Source organism: Balearica regulorum, chromosome 3 (assembly GCF_011004875.1).
Source record: "Balearica regulorum gibbericeps isolate bBalReg1 chromosome 3, bBalReg1.pri, whole genome shotgun sequence".
Taxonomy (NCBI): domain Eukaryota; kingdom Metazoa; phylum Chordata; class Aves; order Gruiformes; family Gruidae; genus Balearica; species Balearica regulorum.
In genome coordinates this window covers 18024993-18045022 of record NC_046186.1, presented here as the reverse complement: position 1 = coordinate 18045022, position 20030 = coordinate 18024993, and positions in this window count along the sequence as shown.

The following is a 20030-nucleotide window of genomic DNA, read 5'->3' as shown; positions in this document are numbered from 1 at the left end:
GCTATGCATGTAACAGAGAGGAATGGAAATTCTTTGAACCAATTAGCATAGCAGTGTGTTCATACTGACATAAGAAATATCTGTGGACTTGAAGCATTTTTCTGTGATGCTTAATAAACCTTATATCTATGACAAACTAAAAAATTGAAAGGTCAGTTTTTCTTACAGTAACATTCACTACAATTTTTTCTTTGCAATGCTTACATTTCTGTTCCCACAGTGAAGGGTACTTTCTCACCCTTATTAAACACAGTAAATATTAGAGACAACTGAAATAATTCATTCAGACAGATGCATATCTTGGAAGAAAATCCTGCTGCATGAAGGCAGGTTAGAAAGGGAATGATTTTGTAGGCACTGTTGGTTACTTCCTAAAATATCACTTATCTTTGTGAAGAACTTGTCCTAGAATAATTCCAGACTCTTTTTCCATATTACTAGTAGGCTTCTGTGCATATGTTTATATCCAGACTGTCCTCTGGATGTTAGTTAAGTCATTTGCAGAGATGTGTGTGTGCTGTGGCTCTTTTAAAGACCACTAATTCCTGCAGGAGAACTAACCCACTGCCCACTAACCTACTGCCAAGCATCACTATGGGAAACAAAACCTCACCACCGCAAACAGATGCTGAAACTGCTTCAGATCCACTCTGCGTTGTGAATGTGCTTTCTGTATAGTAAGTAGCAAAGAAAATTGCAAAGCAGAGGTTGGACTAAGTGACTTCCTAAGGTCACTTCAAACCTGAATTTTCCTATGATCCTATGACAGGCAGCAATGTGGTACATGAGACAGAAACTGCTCCTACTGCATAAACCTGAGGATTTACTGTCTATTATTACCAAGCTGCTGTTACGGTTCCACCATCTGATGTGAGGTGCTGCATGAACTAACATCCTGATCATCTGAGTTGCCTTCCTCTAATATGCTTTTCCACATAAAATACGAATATATTTTTATTTATAATTTATATACTTATACATTATAAATAATATAATTCACTATATAGGCCCATATGACAAAATCTAGTGAAGACAGTGTGAGCTAAAATAAAACCCAAGCAACTCTGACAATTTAGCAATGTCTGTGCACTGTGCTACATCCTTTAAGCAGAAGCCCACACATGAAGGTAGAGCGTGAAGTGCCTTTCCTGGGGCTTTACGGCAACCAGGGCTGTAGTGCCAGGAACAGCACAGCTCTCAGCCATGTTCAACAGTTGTGCAACACTCATTTGGAGCAATATCAGAATGGGACCCCCCCTCTATGACAAAAATAGGGCTGGCAAAGTTGTGCTCGGAGCCAACATTTAACAACAGATACAGCGCGTAGCAAAAGGGAATGCTGCTTGGAGCATAACGTAAGATAAGATTACACTCACACAGCATTGCTGTTTGCAAGAGAGATGTTGCCCCTCCAACACAGGCACACTCACACATTGCAATGAATCACAGATTAACTATTACGTTATTCCTGCAGATTCAAAGGGCTGTTGTAGAGTAGAAGGCTGTGGAGGTGGTTGTCCTAGAGCTTACAGTGCCAAAAAGTTGCCTCATTTCACTTGAGAGAAGGAATTCCAACATTACACTACCAAAAGTGCTCAAAAAGCTCCTTTTCCCACCTATGTTGTGCTTGTCATCATGAATGGAGTCCTCAGATATTAACTATTTTGAACTATTTTAATAAACATTCCACTACCTGGTGTCAGTGGCTGGGCACTCAAAATGCACAGCGTGATTCAAAGCATGCACACTTCAATGGAAAGACATGCCCTGACTCCCATCCTCACTCACATGGGCTGAGGGTCAGGCTCTTAGAGTCCGCACATGACTGGTAATTTTTAAATGATTACAATGAAAGGAAAGACTGCCTTTTTAATGCCCAAGCACAACAGCTGCAATGTCATTGGGGTTGTGTTCTGAGATGCTCCTAGACTGCAGCCCAAATAAGCGTCTTAATGATACTTTGAAAATATGTAAAGCACTTCTTTTATATGCAATGACAATTCTGTCTGGGCGCATCATCTGTTTGTCCAGCCAGAACAGAATTAGAATTAATGAACCAGATTCTAGTCCAATTTGCACAACATGCAGCTACAGTAAATGCAATGAAGCTACACTGTGTGTAAATAAGGGGACACTTAGACTAAGTTACTTTATTTATGACAGTGGATCTCCAGGTTCTCTGAAAAATGATGCACTACACAGGACTCTGCTTTATTTATGAGTGTCTACTGTTTAACAATTCTTAACCAACAGCTTCAGAAAGCTCATACAACAACAAAAGTTGTTATAAAAGCTACAGAAAGAGTTTGGGGAAGCAGGCTACAATTACTTGCACAGGGATTTGGACATTATGCAGGCACTTCACCCCTACTCGTGTAAAAAAATTCCTTTGGAGCCTTTAATGATCATACTTGATGGTGGCCTTGTCTTGTTGCCATATAGACAAGACAGTTTCTCTGGCAAAGGTGACAGTTTGAGTCACTCAGAGGTGACATCAAATGACGGTCCAAAGGTGTACTGCTGATGGAAAGAACTATCATCTCTTAGTTGCAGTAATTGTTACGTATGGTAATTATATTATTAATTATGTTATATATGGTAATCATTATATGTGGTAATTTATATAAAAATATATCTCGTGCTAAATAAGTAACAAAATATAGACTAGGTTCTTGTCTGAAAAAAAAGGGTAAATGAAATGAGTTCATTGGGGTGCACAGAATTGTCTACAGAACGGAACAGCTGAGGTCCCACAACTTACTACTATTGACATCTCAAAGGAAGCAAGTGATGACCTAAGTGCAACATGACTGAAAGTAGTGATGGTTGACGAAACAGTAATAGCTGACTGTATCAGTGGGAGGTGAATTAGAAACAGACAAATGAACCAATATTAGTTCCAGCAATTCTCTCATATTCCTACTGTCTTTATATTAGACCAGTGTAAGGGCAGTAGCATCCCAGACAATATCTGATGTATCTTGAGATTATAATTGCTGTCCCTGGTAGACATTTGGCTTTTGTGGTTTCTTCTAGAGTGTGTGAGGTGTTATGCAGGAAGATACAAGTCTGTCCAAAGCCCTTCCAGTCTGAAAGACAATCCACCACTAATTTATAAACCCATGAGGGAAAAAAAAGGAATGCTTTATTCCAAAACTCTTAGCTTTTTGTTGCCAATGTCTTGCTATATAAAGCAAGACAACCTAATGAATGATATCTGCTTGTCAGCACTCTGCACACTGAGAGGCAGGTATTTCCACATGCTAATAGGCTCGTTAAAATCTGGAGGTCAGAGAAGTTTGTAGCTCTTCCCCATTCTGGCCTTTCAATTGGTTTTAGCTTGAAAAGGCAGTTGTCCATTTTCTTCTTTTTTTCAGTGAGAGTTTCTGTAATTAAAATAAGATTTGGGGAACAAGGGTGCAGGATAGAGGGGAAGGAGTTCAATGTAAAGGCCCTGAGAGGCCTCAGCTGCTCATTAGGCAACATCTACACAGCCACCAGTATGCGGATGAATAAGGGGGCTATACCTTAGGGGCAAACAACAAATCAAGTGTGACACTCCAGTTTAGTGGATGGAGAAGAGGCCCCTGGGAACTGGCAGCATAGTCCTTGATAGTAAAGTGACTTCAGTGAAAATGTATGGAAGCCGAAATATGGTTATGCCATGTGACTCCTTATTATACTTTAAAGGACAGAGGTCTGGTAATAGCATGGGGTTATAATGCTACAGCAGCCCATAGCATATGTGTTTCTCTCCCAGTAAAAACTTCTGTCTCCTTCATCCACCTATCAGGCTGTGCCTGTCTGATTGACTACAGCAAGTGACTTTGGCAGGGCAACATACAGCCCTGAGGAGGAAGGGCTATAACATATTAATATAAGAATGTAGTTGATTATGATATAAGCCACTGAAAGTGAGCTGACTATAGCACAAGCCTGGAAGAATGCGGTTGTCTGCAGGGTCCCGCCAGGAGAATGCATCTATCTATACCTACAAGTGTGCGGCTGACTGCAGGCAGCTGTCATGCAATCGGAGTGGTCTGGTGGGGTTGTCACCTATCAAACCATCACACCCACAGTTACTGTGGGTTTAAATGCACCTCCCATCTGCCTCCTGGCAGCTAACTAGTGTTTGTCTCCAGGGAGGGAGGAGGAGGAGGAAGGGGTCTCACTGGCTTTGATTAGAAGTTTCTGAATCTCCACTTTGGCAGAAAGTTTTATCCTTCAACTAGCAAATGCCATTCAGCTCTTGTACTCAAGGGAATGATTCCATTATTAAGAATCTGATTTATTTTTAATAACCCTTCTGCTGTATATATAGGAACACCCTGGATATTATAATCTAAAAAAATCCCTACGGGTAATTTGTTTTGGAACAAATATACTGTCTGGGATTTTTTGAATAGTGGACAGTAGTCAAATGAGGTGCATTTTCTATATCTGATGTGTTGGGGGTTCTTTGTTTTCTTCTTCTGATATACACAAGCAACATTTAAATAATAAAGCATTACAAAAAATAGATCTAAATAAATTCTTAATAAAGGACAACCAATCCTGCAGTCAGACCTATCAGGCCCATCCCGCCTGAAAGCCAGAGCCCACCTGCTCTGAGCTGATTGCTATATTTATATATGTATCAGACCGGGATTTGCCAGTTACTCTCTGCTCTTAGTTAATGGAGCTCAGCCCTGCACGGTCTCAGAGAGGATGCTTAGGATAACTGCACAGGGCTGCGGCCATCCTCTCCAGCTGGTGCAGCATGCCTTCCCGTGCCTAGCTCCCCTTCAGAGCCATGGACCCTTCCAGGCATCTGTCTTCTCCTTGTTGGTGGGCAGCCCGCTGCCTTTCAGCTCTCACCTTCCCTTTCCAGATCTCCTGCCCTGGAGGCTTCACATGGAAGTGTTAACTGGCCCACCTCTCTTTCTTCAGTACCAGCACATGGGAGTCCATTTAAACATCCCAGGTCGGAGCTTTTCATATCACTCTCTATTTACATGGATCAAGTAGGCTCAGCTTTTTCCTCTTCAGTTGTGTGAGCTATTAGAATGTGAGTGTTTTGTCCCTTTCTTCCCCTAAAAAAAGAAAGCTTAAAATGTTATTTGCTTTGGATTCTGAGAAGTAGAAACTCTACCACACGGCAGACACATGTGAATCCATATGCTAGCATGTCTGTAAAGCCGAGAGAGATTAAAGCCTGAAGCGTCTATTAAATGCTCTCCTTTTTTTCTTGCATGCAACATTTTTAGATCGAGCTCTAAATGTTCACCGACTCATGAATATTTTTGAGCCAGCTCTGTTCACTGTGATAAATCATGCTGCTTGTGTGTTGGTTTAGTGACAGATAGTTACCTGAAAACTTCTAATGTAAAATGGTTTATGGCCATCTGAGGGGAAAAAAAATCTGTGATCTTTGCCTGACTGCTGGAACAGTATGACAAGAGGAAACATACTGTATTCAAGTCCCACAGCATGCCAACTTTCTTTCTTTCTTCTAGAAATGGACAGAACTGAAAGGAAAATGACTGCTGGCATATTGTGAAAGTACTTCCAAGTTTGTACAAGCTCCAGTGATAGATGCAAACACAGACAAAACCTTTCATAAGAAACAAAAAGTTTTGCAAAGAAAGCTGAAAAATATCATGTGAAAGAAATAGAAGTATCATGGTTAGTCCTTCCAACATAAAGAAACAGACGCTCTCTAGCCCTATGTTCCAGACTCAGATTTATTGTAGTTACTAAACCAAATACAGATATTAAAGAATGTTATTCACACTGTAAAAAGCACCTATCATATTTAAAGCAATGCAAAGAAACCTTTTCTTCTTTTAGACATCTCAAATACAAGGATTGCCTTGTCTCCTTGAAAGTTAGCTACCTGGAATCACCTCACATTACCATGGTGCATGAGCGTATGTCCTGGTTTTGGCTGGGATAGAGATAATTTTCTTTCTAGTAGCTGGTATAGTGCTGTGTTTTGGATTTAGTATGAGAATAGTGTTGATGTTTTTAGTTGTTGCTAGGTAGTGGTAGTGTCTACATGAAGTCAAGGACTTTTCAGCTTCTCGCTGTGCCCTGCCAGGTGCAGAAGAAGCTGGGAGAGCACAGCCAGGACAGCTGACCCAGACTGGCCAAAGGGACATTCCCTACCATAGAACGTCATGCTCAGCATAGAACTGGGGAAGCCAGCCGGGAGGTGGGATCGCTGCTCAGCAGCAGACTGGGCATCAGGGGGCTTTTTTTGCAGGTGGTGAGCAATTGCATTTATGCATCACTTGCTTTATATTATTGTTGTTGTTGTTGTTGTTGTTATCTTCCTTTGTTATCCTATTAAACTGTCTTTATCTCAACCCACAAGTTTTTTTTTCATTCTCCTCCCCATCCCACTGGGTGGGGAGGGGTGAGCAAGCGGCTGCGAGGTGGTTACCAGCTGGGGTTAAACCACGACAGCATATAAACAGGCAGTTGGCTGACAAGTTACCCTGTATGAACTGCTCTGTGATAGCAGCTTGTCTGTGTGCTTCCACACAGCTGTAAATGCAGGACGGTCTGATTTAGCTGAACCTTAATGGCCATCAAATTCAACCCTTGAATTAGCAATCCTTCTGGGATGAGGAAAAAGTTGTCTTCCATTCAGGTGAAGAATGAGAAGGAAACTACCCATAGACAGTTAGCAGAGAGCTGCTATCCCTCCCCATGATATTGACTGAGCAGCAGCAACCTTTACCAGAGTCACCATAAGATGTCTCAGATCATTCACCACACCAGCCTGTGCTAACAAAACCAGAGAGGTAGGGCTTTCAGTTCTTCCCCTGCCAATCCTTTCATCTTAAAGCAGCCCTAAAGACTGATGAGTTCTTTGTAGAACAGGGGTTCTCTCAGTTCTAGAGAAATACAAAATTTCACTCCTTTGGAACAGAAATTGAAGTGGTAATGGAAGAAATTTCCTCCCACTGCTGGGTGGAAGTGCATTAGCATAATACAGGATTCTGTAGTTAGACTAATAAACTGTGTTTCTTTTCTTGATTAGAAGTAAATCACATCATAGTTGTAATATCATCATTAACACAACATCACCACTCTGTGAATATTTCAGCTCTGGGCTCTGAGTAAGACCTAATAAAGATTTCTTGTAGAGTAGAAACAAAGTCCACTGTCTATTTTAATGATCGAAGTCAGCAAGTCTAGACTCTTTTTTTCCCCCCCCAAAGGAATCCAAAGGAACAAACCACCAAGATCCTACTGATTTTCAGTAAGATCTGGACATTAACTCCCTATACATGTCTTTGAAAATATTAGCCTGAAGAGCTCAGCCAAGAGTGAAATTCTGCTCAGTAAATCCAGAGAACGCCACTAACATCAGTTGTACTGAGTGGGAAGGATGAAGGGTAATTTCAGTCCCAGCTGCCAAATTCACCTCAGTTGCAAGTAATCATGATTTGCACTGGAATTAGGAGGTGGGGGAGACACAAGCACTCTGAAAATCAAGCCACTTTTATTAAATGGTAAAACACGGACATAAGCTCTTCATCTGTGTTTGAAAATCTTCACCTCGATGACTAGGGAAGGTCAGAGAGTAAATTTGTGCAGGGATGTGAACGACACCAAGACCATCCTGTTCCCCAACAAGCAGACCATGCCTCTTCTTTTATTAAAAATGTCATAGACTACCTTGGTCTCTGCCCAGATTAGTATTTTTGCGTCTTTTATAATTAGATGATGCTAACAATGAACTCTCCATAGCTACCATAATTTTACTGATACAGTTTACATAAAGTTACATGTATTTGTAGTAAAAATACTGTTGTTTATTAAACAATTATTGTACTAATATACAATTGTTCTTTATTAAACTAGCCAACTGCTATTCTTTTATATGTGTCTGACAAACTAGTCTATTAAAACAGCCTCTCCATTAGAAAGTGGTTATTTACAGTGTAAAAGCAGAATAGTGCAGTAATCCGCTATCACCTGAAGCTCCCAGGGAACCTCTGCAAGGATAAAAGGTGGCGCAGGTCTCTGCAGCGGCAGCACTTCGTTCCTGACTCCCAGTCCTCTGTAGTCCCCAGCCCCTTCCATGGCAGCACCATCCAGACGTGCTGCTGCTCGGCACTCCAAGCAAATTCTCAGGCCAGCCCCACAGCAGCCGCCACACACACTAGCTGTTCTAATTTGGAGGAAACTCCATCCTGGAGTGTTCAATATAAGAGATAAGGAGACAAGATACTTAAGGCAAAAAATAGAGCTCTGTTAAGTCACCTACCATTCTTAGCATCAGAAGCCTGTTGGGGCCATTTTCATATTATGGTACTAAACACGACAATCAAAACAGAAATGGCAGATGGAATCAAAGGGATTTCCTAGGGAGAGAAAAACAATCAGATTTAATATTTTGCAAAGCTTTTGGGTCAGTGGCCCATTGACAACACTCAACATTTTTCTCAGACTATTCTGCACATTTATCAAAAAATTTTCAATAGAAAACACTCTATTGCTTGCAGGGGCCTGGGGCCAACTATGAAGCAGACATGTCAGGTTTACAGAGCAACTGCTCTCTTACAGACAATCACTCAGAAAACTTCAATCCAGATCATCTTATTGCTCTCATAATTGAGGTATCTGACCACTTTTAAAAGTAGATTATTTGGAAGAAGGAGGTAAAGATTAATAAATTAAGGAAATAAGTAAACACACCTGGGCTTTCTCTGCAGCAAACACTCTGGTGATCAGTGATCTGCATCTAATCTCTTTCCTTCAGTGAAGCATAAATTCAGCAGTGATTTGGATCTCAATCCAGATTTGAAAGTTAGGTATTTAATAGGCCACACTAAGTCCATGATCTACAGACATTTGGAATTCAAGTAAGAATATGACTGCAAACACTATCTCTTCTTTAAATTAGCCTCCTCTTTCCAATTTTCTCAGCTTGACAGCTTCAGCCTGCCTTAAAACCAGTCACCACAGAGAACACCACATTTACCTGTTACTGACAATCTTTGCTTTGTATTCTTGCTGTGCTCTTACTAGTCCAGAGTTAACATTGATTTAAAAAAAAAAAAAAAAAGAAAAGAAAAGAAAGAAAAAAAGCCAATCTAAATTGCTTTTCCCTGAATCATCTAATTAAATTACCTACCTACAGTAGTTGAGCTAATTGCTCTTACCCTACAATTCTATATTCCCATTTCACCTTTGCTGGCTATTTTCTAACCACATTTCCTATCAGTTTCCCAGAAGAAACACTCCACCACTTTTAGAGTAATGTTCTCTTTCCTTGAAGGGGAGGCAAAATACCTTGGAGCTCCTCCAGAGTGATTTTTGAGGACCTGAAATGCAAAGTTCAATAGCACTTACAAAGTTCGATAGCACTATTCTTTATTCTCATGTTTCCATACAGAAGATGGACTCCAGTGGAAACCACCCTACACTTTTCCCCCTCCAGCAGTCAGGTGAATAATTCTGAAGAGTAGCCAGAAATCTCCAATTTTGAACTGGCTGGAAGAGATCTCCTCATTACGGCCACCTCTCAGGCTTCTCCAGCCACAGGCATTTGTCTAATATCCCAATTCAGCCACGACTCACAGATTTTAAGCAGGAACTAATTCAGATAAATTCAGGAGGAAGAGTCAGGAAAGGAGAGAAAATATGCCAAATATCAAATTGCATTATCATAATGGCCCACTTTAGGCTTAGACCTGTTCTCCTGCACTAGTCTTTACAGAGTGTTGTCACACTAGCATTTCTCAAGCGCTTCCAAAATTATCGCTACCACATGGAAAATATCCAAGAAAAAAGCCTTCTGATAGGAAACATCCTTCAAACAGGTTTCCACAATTCCACACATAGTCTTAGTGAAATCAGCACACGTGACATAGGGATAAGTGTGGCCCTCACAGAATATCAGCCTTCTGGCTCCCCGTTCAGGTACATATTTGAGGTTGGGATTGAAAGCAATCAGCACATCAGTATGAAGAGATCTATACTTCCACTGTGTGTTTTCCTTGCTTTTTGTATACAGAGAATATATACATTCAGTTTATGTGTAAAGTTTTCAGATGGTTATTTTCAGACTAAATGTTGTTGTCTAGAGTATGTATAAAAAGGAGGAGATAATCCATTTTCTTTCTGACTCAATATAGTTGAGTCAGATGCTGACTGGTTTTTTTTCTGGCAACTAAATGGTGTTTTTCTTTCCAGATTTATACAGCACCATATTGATTTTAGGACCATAGTGGTTTGTCGAAGACCACTTTTATTACCAGAATTTAAAGACCAGGTCCAGCAACTGGATCTCATGAGCAATCTTGGGCACACAGATTAGTTTAGCAATGGACAGATTAATACATATATAAATCTGAGGTTAAGAAGATGGAAATTGCATTCAATCATTTCAGGGGAAAAAAAAGAAATCTTTTTCATGCTTATTTGGAAACAAACATCTAGTAAAATCTACTAAAATCTTCAATCAAATGAAAAGATATATCTTTCAGTTTGCACATCCCCCTATTATGGATATTCCAGGAAACTACCAAAAAGAGCACCAATACAAAATTCCCGTTTTTCAGCTGTGATAAATTTTGAGTGCCATCTTGCAGGAAAAGTGGGGAGGGTGTTTCCATAAAGTTACTGCAATTGTGTAAGCCTTCAGTAGCCTGCATGGGTGAAATCAGTCAAATTAAATCTGGTATGCCTGGCTAATAATTATTCAGAATAGTTTTCCTTCTACCAATGGAGTGGGCAGGCGTGCAACATCCCATTCTGATGTGACTAGCCGAGTACAAATGCCTCCTATAAAATTCATCCATGGCTGTAGCAACTCTAAATCCGACTACCCAAAAATGGGAGTCACACGTCTGAAACTCAAACAAGCAATGCCAGTGGAGTGCTGCATAAAATGGTTCCCCCCCATTAAGACAAAGTCTTTCATGAAGTACAAAGAACAGGTGTGCATGTGAGGTAAGTTGTCTCTATTGTTTTATAACAAGCCCTCTCATTTTTTTGTACTTCAGCCCTATGTCCATTAAATGCAATTTAGCGGGATCATCAGAGCTTGAAAGGGCAGATCAAACAGCACTGAGAATCCCAGCTGTGCAGGCCCCAATTCAGAGTGAACATTAACCTTGGCATTCAGCAATAATTTATTCTACTCAAGACAGGAAGATGCTCTATTTCTGTCTTGCATGTAGGTCCCATTGTTTTTTTCCTCCTGAAACAAAGTCACGCGTGTATATATATGTGATAAACTACAGCAATTTTTGTATGTGTGTGTGTGTGCGTGTATGCACATATGTACATGGCACAGAGAATTATATATCTGTCTCACAACTAATTTTAGATGTGTTCAGGGCTGAACTAATTAATATCTCTGAAGCCCCTCCAGAGGAGCAGACTATATCTATTATTACTATTATTTTACAGTGCCTGAGCTGAAAGAAAAGAAAGCTCGGTGAACACAATGACTCTACAAGCTCTTATGCACATCTTTGCGGTACTGCAGCTGAAACCTGACGGCTGAGGGTGAGGATTTTGCTGAAGGCACTTATTTTAAGCAGAAGATGGTGATCAGTGATTGTACTTTAAAGGTAAACTGTGAAACAGTGCTGTGTTGGGGTTTTTCTTTCCTTTTTAGTCCACTGTTAGCTAAAAGCTCTCAAGCAGTGCTTTTCCTAGCACCTGAAGATGAGAGATGTGCACAGAATGATTTGCCTCCCAGTCAGATAGGCTACAGCACAGCTGAAATAAGTGTATGCGTGATATATCTCTCCATTTCACAGTATATTGTTTCCTGACATGTTTTTTTTAACTAGATGAGATGTATAGTGGTACAAACCTCAAAAGCTGGTCAAGAGCCGAAACCTGCAACTGTCCGTAAGGTAAAAGAATGCAACGGTAAGGAGTTAGTGTCCTCAATTCTCATCACACAAATTGTTAAATTATGTACTAGAGAGGCAATTGCTATTTTAACTACTGGTGACATGGCTAGTATTTAAACAGTAGCATTTCTATTGCTACACCTGCACTGGAGACATCCAGGGAAAGGTTAACTCCAAAAGACGAGTCATGGAAGAATTGCAGTTAATGGCCAAAGTACAGAAATAACCTCTTGGGGTTATTTCTTTCTCTCTCTTTCTCTCTTCCTGTTCTTTGCTTCTGTACCAGATTGTGCTACATAAAACATTTTGCTTGTTTTGATTTTTCCTAAGCACTGAAGTTTATTTTGGATCAGTGAGGTGAGAAACCTTTGAAAAGCTCATGAGACTCCCTAAGCCCGAGAGTCCAGCGTTTGCACCTGTCAGTATCACAGTTTCCTTCAACAGATTGCTAACTTGGAAATTTAGCAGACACATTTCTGCATTTATTTCCTTCTCTGCCTTAACCAGAAAAAAAGCTGTATTGTGTAGGTAACATGTAATCAAAGGTTTCACTTGTCAGATTAAGTGGATTGTGATTTTTTCAGAAGTGAAAAAAAGCTGCAGCAAACTCAGTCTGCATTGCACAATCCCCCAGGAACACAGACAGTAGTTAGCTTGTGTTGGAGAATGTTAGAAGGATTAAAAGACTGTATTAAAAAAAAAAATACATGGGGTTACTTTGATTAAGGAAAGCAATGGTTGCCTGTGTGTTTGTTTAATTCTTCACAGCAACATTAAGCGTTTAATTACTTTTTAGTTAAGGATTCACGTTCTACTGAGGAAGAGACTCTAAATTAAAAATTACAGAGAAACTGTCCGAGCAGCCAGGGAGCAGGTTAGGAAAGCCAAAGCCCTGACAGAATTAAATCTGGCCAGGGACTTCAAGGACAACAAGAAAAGCTTCTATAGGTATGTCAGTGATAAAAGGAGGATGAGGGAAAATGTGGGTGCCCCTGGAATGAAATGGGTGACCTGGTTACCCATGATATGGAGAAGGCTGAGGTACTCAATGACTTCTTTGCCTCAGTCTTCACCAGCAAGTGCTCTAGCCACACTGCCCAAGTCTCAGAAGGCAAAGGCAGGGACTGGGAGAATGCAGAACCGCCCACTATAGGAGAGGATCAGGTTCGAGAATATCTAAGGAACCTGAAGGTGCACAAGTCCATGGGACCTGATGAGTCGCATCCGCAGGTCTTGAGGGAACTGGCAGATGAAGTGGCCAGGCCACTCTCCATCATATTCGAGAAGTCCTGGCAGTCTGGCGAAGTTCCCGCCGACTGGAAGAGGGGGAACATAACCCCCATTTTTAAGAAGGGTAAAAAGGAAGACCCAGGGAACTACAGGCCGGTTAGTCTCACCTCCGTGCCTGACAAGATCAGGGAACAGACCCTCCTGGAGACTATGCTCAGGCACATGGAAAATAAGGAGGTGATTGGTGACAGCCAACACGGCTTCACTAAGGGCAAATCGTGCCTGACAAACTTGGTGGCCTTCTATGATGGGGTTACAGCATCGGTGGATAAGGGAAGGGCAACTGACATCATCTACCTGGACTTGTGCAAGGCATTTGACACTGTCCCGCACAACATTCTTGTCTCTAAATTGGAGAGACATGGAGTTGATGGATGGACCACTCGGTGGATAAGGAATTGGCTGGATGGTCGCACTCAAAGAGTTGTGGTCAACGGCTCAATGTCCAAGTGGAGAAGGGTGATGAGTCGCATTCCTCAGGGGTCGGTACTGGGACCGGCACTGTTCAACATCTTTGTCAGCGACATGGACAGTGGGATCGAGTGCACCCTCAGCAAGTTTGCCGACGACACCAAGCTGTGTGGTGTGGTCGACATGCTGGAGGGAAGGGATGCCATCCAGAGGGACCTTGACAGGCTGGAGAGGTGGGCCCGTGCAAACCGCATGAAGTTCAGCGAGGCCAAGCACAAAGTCCTGCACGTAGGTCAGTGCAATCCCAAGCACAACTATAGGCTCAGTGTCCTGGTTCTGGTGAGGATAGAGTTAATTTCACAAGGAGCCAGGATAGGTGACCCAAGCTGGCCAGGGGCTATTCCATACCATGTGACATCATGCTCACCATAAAAGGGGGGCTAGTCGGGCAGTTGGGGGGCAGCGCGGTTTCAGCGCAGTTCTGGGATGGGCTGTGTGTCTGGTCGGTCAGTTGGTCGTTGGCTCGGTAAATTGTTCTCTGTTATCACCCATTGTTACTATCTATTATCAGCACTGTTGTTGATTGTTTTCCCTCTCCCTTGCTGTCCCTGCAAACTGCCCTTACCCCAACCCTCGAGGCTTTGCCGTTCTCCTCCCCATCCCGCTGGGGGAGGGGTGAGCGAGCGGCCATGTGGCGCCTAGCTGCCGGCTGGGCCTAAACCACGTCACTGGGAGAGGAATGGATTGAGAGCAGCCCCGAGGAGAAGGACTTGGGGGTGTTGATTGATGAGAAGCTCAACATGAGCTGGCAATGTGCGCTTGCAGCCCAGAAAGCCAACCATGTCCTGGGCTGCATCAAAAGAGGTGTGACCAGCAGGTCGAGGGAGGTGATCCTGCCCCTCTACTCCGCTCTTGTGAGACCCCACCTGGAGTACTGTGTCCAGCTCTGGGGGCCCCAGTACAAGAGAGACATGGAGCTGTTGAAGCGAGTCCAGAGGAGGGCCACGAAGCTGATCAGAGGGATGGAGCACCCCTCCTATGAAGACAGGCTGAGAGAGTTGGGGTTGTTCAGCCTGGAGAAGAGAAGGCTCTGGAGAGATCTAATTGCAGCTTACCAGTACCTGAAGGGGCCTACAGGAAAGATGGTGAGGGACTGTTTATGATGGAGTGTAGTGACAGGACAAGGGGTAATGGGTTTAAGCTGAAGAAGGGTCAATTTAGGTAAGATGTTAGGAACAAATTCTTCCCTGTGAGGGTGGTGAGGCACTGGAACAGGTTGCCCGGAGAGGCTGTGGATGCCCCTTCCCTGGAAGTGTTCAAGGCCAGGCTGGATGGGGCTTTGGGCAACATGGTCTAGTGGAAGGTGTCCCTGCCTGTGGCGGGGGGGTTGGAACTAGATGATCTTTGAGGTCCCTTCCAACCCAAACCATTTTATGATTCTATGAAAATATTCAGATTCAGGGAGCACAAAAAATTCTTGCAATTTCCATTTCCCTTTGACCTATTTAAGTTAGTGAAAGGTACATCCAATAATATCAGACAGATTTCTTCTGAAGTATTGCAACATTGCTTCTTTCCTCCATTCTTCCTTCCCTTTAGAAATAGATCCAGTAATTAAATTCCTTCTGCATGTAACTGGTCACAAAACAGAAAGTGGAGAGATCCAGGGATTTGGACATTTGCAGACAGCATAGATCACAGGTACAGAAAGATACAAACAGACTTCAGGCAAGAGGTCAAGAGTTTCAGAAGCTCCTAAGCTTATTAGGAGTCTAAGTCCCACAGATAAGCCCCACTTTGAAAAGCAAGCAAATAAGAATTCAAGCTTCACCAAAAAGGGAGAATTAGGCTCCTATGTCACTTCCAGTAATCAGGTATAGTTGAAAAAATTGCTTAAACTTTGCAATTTTTTAGAAATGTGTGCCTGCAGTCACAAACCCTATTGGAAAGTAATATAGGGTGCTTATATGAGCTTTCAGATACCTACATGTTTTTTAGAATACAGATCTGTGGCCCTAAAGTATCTAAACCTGACCTGCTGGCTGGCTATATCTGAGTCCCACTGAACTTGGTGCTGCTTTGTGAAAGGGCCATTTGCTTTCCATTATATCAGAAATGCTCAAAAGCTGCTCCAGTTAATGCTTAGCTGTAGTGCACTGTGAACCAGTCACAACCAACAGCCAGTGCAGTTGAGTGTGACTGAGACACTAGTTGCCTTCTCCATTGCCTTCTCCCTTCAGCCATGCACCCTTTTGATGTTATCCCAACAACACTAAGGAAGAGAAACATAGGTGCCCCACAGCAGCTCATCATCTCAGAATTACATTTATGCTGAGCCAGATCCTCCAGCTTTCACGTTAGTTTATGCTGACAGTGCAGAGAAAAGCAGCTGCACAGTAATGGAGACTCCTGCCCTACATTTCTATTTCTATCTAGCCCAAAGGAATCATAAGAGGATGACCACATCAATCATAAACAATCCAAATGTATTTTGATGCATACTATGAAGTTGGATGAATGTTGCATTAAAGAAGGTTGTGCCTATTTGTTAAAATAGAAACCATGAATGAAATTACTTTGTGCTTTGTGAATATTCAGTAGTTATGTTGTGCTGCTAAAACGTTCAAAGGAAGCACATGTGCATTAAAACATTTACAAGCACATTTGTGCTAATGTTGATGGAGGTACCATTCTCACTGCCATCTTGACACCTCTTTGTCAAAATTTCATTTACCCAAATCAAGGGACAGAGACAATGGTACATGTGCTACTTAATCACTCTAATACAACACATAACGCCTGAGGTAAAAAGATCATGAAAGCTGAAGAAATCATATAGACTGTTAAACAAAGGAAAGTAAGAAGGGAATTACCAAATATCCAATACAATACACAGGAAATTCATAGGTGAAACATGAAGAAATATTCCCTGGAGCTAGTTGATACTTCCCTATCTCCAACTCATCACAGTGGTATGGAGGACACAGGGACCGCAGCAAATTATCTTTACATATTATATTTACACTGGATACCAAAAGCGGTTACACATGGTGAGGCACAGTCTCAATCTCAGGGAACCTTTTGTCCAAAATGGGCAAATGAGGTGAATAACAGGATGGAGCCGCTGTAGGTGCAGCCTGTAGATCCTCACACTAAATCGTGTCTCAGAGGCATGTCCCCAACACTGTGGAGATGCATTGCAGAGGGTGGCTCTCCCTGGCTCCGCACAGCATGGTAAATGGTCCCAGGCTGGGATATGGGCCAGGAGCAGAAAAGAGCCTGCACCCAGCACAGTGTGCCATGGGTAATTGGCAATCAGGGGCAAACAGAGAGAGGATAGAAAGCTTCTCAATCTCTCTTTCCCTCCTAAATCCATGCCTAGGTAAGTCACAGAGAAGTGAAAGTGTTTGTCCTGGTAGTCCAGCTACAAAGCTAGGAAACTCCAGGCTAGGCTTCCCAGCTCTCAACACAATGTGCTTTCCATTAAAGCATATTTCTTCCAAGTGCTTTTTTAAGTTAACGCCACACTTAAAACCTAGCTCACAGCTTGTCATCTATTAACAGGTCACCCAGTTCTAGTACCATCTTTCTATCCCGTCCATCTTTCCATCCAGAAAAAAAAAAAATCGTTTTTTGAGAATTATTTTCCTCTGGACCCATGCCTTTGAATACAGCATCTCTAACAACTGTGATAGGAAAGCTCACTGTGAAGGCTACAGAACTCAGCGATAAGCTTGCATGAAGTGTGAGGCACGCGTTCATCACTGTTGGCCTGTGTTCCATCACTGATTTATGCAGAGGTGTATGTAAACTACATTCACTCCTGAGGAACTTGTCCAATTGTAATTGGAATCAGCAGGAAGCCTTGGAGGATTGGGCATAGGCAAGTCTTCTGAGAAAGTGTTTTTGCTAAAGAAAAAAAATGAACATGGCAAACTGGCATCCAAGTAAAATATGAACCATGTAGCGTTTTATTTCCTATGTTGCACATTTCATGCTGCCTACCAGCTTTTAAAGGTCAAACATCTAAACTTAAGAAGTGTGTGTGAGTGTATACTAGTTGCAAAGCTCTTTTTTTGTCAGTTCTATGAAGCAATAACCCATGAAATATAGTTGATATCTCATGGGCACAGTTTTCCATGCCTGCAAACATTTAAAATTGCACTTGTGGTACATAAAAGATTTATAATGATCTCACCCACAAATATAAATTTTATCCCACATAGGAGAAAAAGACCTAGGAGCAGAAGCAGTGAACAGCTGAATATGAGCACAGTGTCATAAATTCATAACACTTACAGCTTTTTAACAACCAGTCATAAAAGTGACCGATTTCAATTTAATTTATGAGACTTTGTGATAGAACCAGGATTACCTCCTCAAAACTGAGTTTTAAAACACAGTGGGTACAATTATGGCCTTACTAGGATATCAGTTGAGGCAAATGGGATTGGGGTGACCATCTGGAAGGCCCCTGAGCAATGCTGCATGTATAGTGTCAGATGACTGGAGCTAAATGGGCTCCACCAAACTATAGCAGAGATCCTACTACCACTCCAAGCCAAGCAGCACATCCCTTCACACCACAAGCTACCACTAAGGGACATGTTAGTGGGGCTATGCAACTTGCCATCACCAAACCTAGCATTCTTTACATGGGTACTGCTGGGCAATAGATGGCAAAGACATGCATCATGGTAGTGCTGTGACTGTTTCTCATGCAGGTAAGTATCAAATTCACCTCAACTCCATCATTCCATCACCTCCCCCATACATTCACATGACTCAGTCTTTATAGTATTTTACACATATTTAGACAGTTTTGTCTGGACTAGAATTTTTATTGGCAGTTATTTGAAAGGAAAGGATAGTTGGGAAGGGGCTGGAAGATAGGAAACAGCACCAACCAAGAGGACAGGGGATGAAACGAGAAGTGAGACATGCTTGGTCAAGCATGCTTCCTCAGGCATCACTGGAACAGTTCATGTCAATCAGCTGCCATAAGTTAAAAAACTTTGCTTTCCAAAATGCAATGATGTCACCTTTCGCCCACAACTGTATCGTTTCAGTCCAGTATCTCTGGTTAAAAAAAAAAAAAAAATTAAAAAAAAAAAATATATATATATATGAATTTCAGCTACATGAATTTCATAAAAACTCCAAGACAAGCCCTGATATCTGGCAAGTCAACAGAACTGTTTATTTTCTTGGACATAGAGACTGAATTTTATTTTGAGTCTGGCAAGAGGAAAATTTTTGAAATACCCAGGGGAGTCAGAGTTTGCCTCAGAGCTCTCTCTTTCTGCACCTGTCAGAAGTTTGATTTATTTATTTTTTCTCTACCGTACATATTGGCAGCCTGGAAACCTAACAAACAAACAACTTGTGTATTTTTCCTATAACCTCATCAGGAAAAAACAGGAGGAAGAAAACTTGCTTTACTACCTAAGCTTTTTGCTTCCATTTTTATCTTACATTGCACTTGTTCTTACATGTGGAAGATAACAAACAGTCCCTTGTGTTGCCTATGTGTATGTATTTGAAGGCAAAATATTATGTCACAGTGTGAAGTTGTAATATTGTGCCTATTAAAACATCAAAACTAGCTCAATATAGAAAAAGACGTGGTGAGGTCAAGCTGCAGATGTATCCCCAAAGGTACTGAGGAGGACATTTTAGTCCCAATTATTTTTAAATGTGTATTGATAATTAAAGCATAATTCTTCTGATTTTGAGGGATAATGTGTTTGCTAATGGTTGATGGCTACGTCATCTGAAGAGGCAAAAAGGTCTTTATTTTATTTATGTTTTTTAAAAACTTTAAAGCTTAGATTTTCCTAACAAGATCATCGGCCCATTAAAGAGACAAAACTTCTAATGACAGACAGGTTCATGATATTTGTTAGCTACTGGTTGATATCTTAGTCAAACTAATTGTGAATCATTAGAAAGCAACATGGCGGTCAATGTGAAATGTAATAGTGATCTGAGTTTCTTGTGTAAAATTGTAGATATATCTATAGTCAGCCCTGGATCGAAAAATAATGCTGAAGTCATACAATGCTCATAGTAATTCTCAAAGCACTTTAGAAAGACATCTTTCCAAGAAAGTAAAGTGTGCTCAAGGCACTGAAGAAATCCCACAGAAACCCCACCTTCAGTGGGATCTTTCACACAAACAAAATTTGGGTTACAGTGATACTCCATTTATCTGGCCAAGGTACGCACGCGGATTTGGAAGCTCTTCTAATTTTCTGCAAGTATTTTATGATTAAAAGAAGAGGCTGAAGCAAAAAGATATAGAGTTGTTTGTGTAGTCAGCACATGTCAGCAAGCCATGTGAGTGAGGCTTTTGTTCCACAGCAGAAGTGCAATTCTTCTTCTGTTTTCAGTTTCATCACAAAACTATCAGAAAATTAACCTCTATTGAAAGCAGAACTGCAAGATTTTTCTACACCTGCG